Genomic DNA, 3,041 nt, shown 5'->3' with positions numbered 1-3,041 from the left:
TCTCATTTTAGTTGCCTCTATGTTTAGTTTTGATGTATTAGGAAGATTTGTTACATCTCCCAGCCTTGGCCAGGTGGCCTTTTGTAATAGGTGTCCTGTGTGGCCCAGTGGCACAGTCTCCTTGATCACTTGTATTGAGGGCTCTAGGTGTGTTCCTTGTATGGTTGTGTGTGTTCTCCTGTTGTAGCTAAGCCTTGGTTGCTGTTAGCACATCAGTTGCTGAGATTGACTCTCAGGCTGACTGACTGTGAGGATTGGCCACGCCCACAGAGCACAAGCTGCTATGTCAGGATTTGCCCCGGTAATCTTGTGTACTTGTTGAGACCACCCTTTTAGTGTGCTGCTTATGGGGCTAGTCAGGTGGTGCTCTGTTGTTGTCTGATGCCAGCTTTTGGGTGTGTTGGTTCTGTGGCCCCTTGGAAGGGACTCTCATGCAGGCCAAGGTGAGCCGCTGCCTTCGATTGCTTGGGGCTACCTGGTAGGAAGTACAAAGCAATCCATGGATGGTTGCTGCCTATGCTGGATCTAGAGGCAATTGGGAGAGACCACTCTGCAAGATGAGGTCAGTTACTCACAGTACCTGGCCTAGGGTGGCTTAGCAAAAGGATCAGTGCACCACAAAGCCTGGGAATGTCTGCCAGATGCCCATATAATTCTGCAGCTGAAAAAGCCTTTGGGTGGTATGTGAGTTGGGTGAGGCAGGGACCCAGGAAGTGACTGGGGTAAAGTGAATAAATTTTACCTGGCCATTTCAGAGTCAGGTTTCATGTTAGTACTGAATCTGTTGCTTCCTGTAAAAGTCTTAGATTGCAGCAAGGTCAGCTGCTGTCTGTCTCAGGCCCTCAGATCCCACAATCTGCTCAAGAGATATTGCAGCTCGGGCTGGCATCAGTGGCTCACCACCAAAAGTATCCCCTGAAACGTGCAGGCCACACTGGGTCGCGTGCGCTGAGGGCTGCAGCCTGCCAATAAATGTGTGGCCCAGGGAAGGTGCAGGGTAGGGCTGGCTGCCTGGCAATGGCAGCCACAGGCAATTTGTGGGCTGGGTAGGGCAGGGCCCCAGAGAGAGAGGGTGTGGAGCAGGCCAATCCACTGGGCCAATGCAGCTTCAGAATTGGCTGCGCAGGGGGAGGGTTAAACACAGGCAAGATGGCACCCACCTGTAGACTGCCCTGGAGTGGGGCCTAACAAAGGAGAAATGGCTGTTGTCCCTCCAGGTCTTTCTCTATATGTTTCTTGTGCCTACTGAGCTGCTGACCCTCACTGGCACCCAGGGAGAGTACCTGCAAGTGAGTAAGTCTGTGCACAGGCTCTTTAAGGGAATGTCTTGATTTTCAGGTTCCTTCCATCTCACCCAGATGGCCAGAGTCCCCATTGGTTTTTACAGTCAGATTTTGTGGGGACACCTCTTCCTGGGACTAGAACTCTGGGATGGGGAGCCCCTATGTAGGGCTAGGGTCCCTTGCTCCTTCAGGGAGGTCTCTGCAGCTGCACTCTCCCTCTCAGTGCTCATCTGCTACACGTAAGTGTGGGCCAACCCGCTTTGTGTCTCTGCCCCTCCTACCAGTCTTAATGTGGCTTTTTCTTTGTGTCTTTGAGTATGTGTTATGATCAGGTAGACTTCAGGTGGTTCTCCAAGTTATTTGTTTTATAATTTGGTTATAATTTTCATGTGGTCTTGGGAGGAGATGAATGCTGCTTTTACCCAGCCTGCTGTCTTGACCGGGCCATCCAAAGTTTCTATTGAAAAAACAGCTGACAGTCTTATGAGAGCTCCCTTGTACATAACTGCTTTTCTCTTACTGCTTTTAAGATTCTCTCTTTGTCTTTAACCTTTGACATTTTAATAAGGATGTATTACGGCATGGGCCTATGAGTTCATTTTATTTGGGACTCTGTGCTTTCTGGGCTTGTATGTCTAATTCCTTTACCAGGTTAGGGAAATTTTCCATTATTATTTCTTCAGGCAGATTTTCAATTTCTTGCTCTCTCTTTTCCTTCTGGTACCCCTACGATGTGAATGTAGGTACGCTTGATGATGTCCCAGATGGGACAACTTCTCTCATATTTTTGGATTATTTTTTCTTTTTGCTGTTCTGGTTGGGTGTTTTCTGCCACCTTGTCTTCCAAATAGCTGATTTGATTCTCCGTTTCATCTAATCTACTGTTGATTCCCTTTAATGTATATTGTATTGTTCATTTCAGTTACTATATTTTTCATTTCTGACTAGTTTTTGTTTTGTTTTGTTTTCTATCTCCATTTTTATGTTTCCTATCTCTTTGTTGAAGTCCTCACTGAGATCATTCAGCATCCTTATAACCAGGTCTCAAACTCTGCATCTACTAGATTGCTTGTCTCCATTTTGTTTTGTTCTTTTTCTGGAGCTTTTTTTCTGTTTCTTCATTTGAGGCATGTTTCTTTGTCTCCCCATTTTGGCTGACTCCCGGCGTTTGTTTCTATGTATTAGGTAAAACTTCTATGTCTCCTCATCTAAACAAGCTTATGTAGTAGGTGTCCTATGGAGCTCAGTGGTGCTTGCTCACTGGTCACCTCAGCAGGATGCTCCGGGTGTATGTTCCTTGTGTTGGTTGTGTGTGTCCTCCTATTACAGTTTAGCCTTGGTTGCTCTTTGCACATCAGTGGGAGGGATTCACCCTCTGGCTGATCGATTGTGAGGACTGGCTGTGACTATAGTGGAAGAACTCGTGTGTCGGGGCTGACCTCACAGAATGGAATTTGCTTTAATGGAGCAATGATACCTGCTGAGTTCAGTCTTTGGGCTTGTTGTTTGTGAAGATAATTAGGTGGTGTTATGGTATGGTCTGAAGCTGGCCACTGGGTATGTTGGTTCTCGACCTCTTCGGAGGGGTTCTGATGCAGGCCAAGGTCACCTGCTTCCTGCAGCCAGGCTGGGGCCACCTGATAAGAGCTACAAAGTGATCTGCAGTTGTTAGCCACCTATTGCACTTGGACATGCCTGGCAGAGTCTATGCTGCAAACTGAGGCTGGCTGCTGCTAGTGGCAGGCTTGGGGCCACTTA

This window comes from Pteropus vampyrus, unplaced genomic scaffold, assembly GCF_000151845.1.
Source record: "Pteropus vampyrus isolate Shadow unplaced genomic scaffold, Pvam_2.0 Scaffold10, whole genome shotgun sequence".
In the NCBI taxonomy this organism is placed as follows: Eukaryota; Metazoa; Chordata; class Mammalia; order Chiroptera; family Pteropodidae; genus Pteropus; species Pteropus vampyrus.
The sequence above is the reverse complement of the archived record's forward strand: the minus strand, read 5'-3'. Positions refer to the sequence as shown.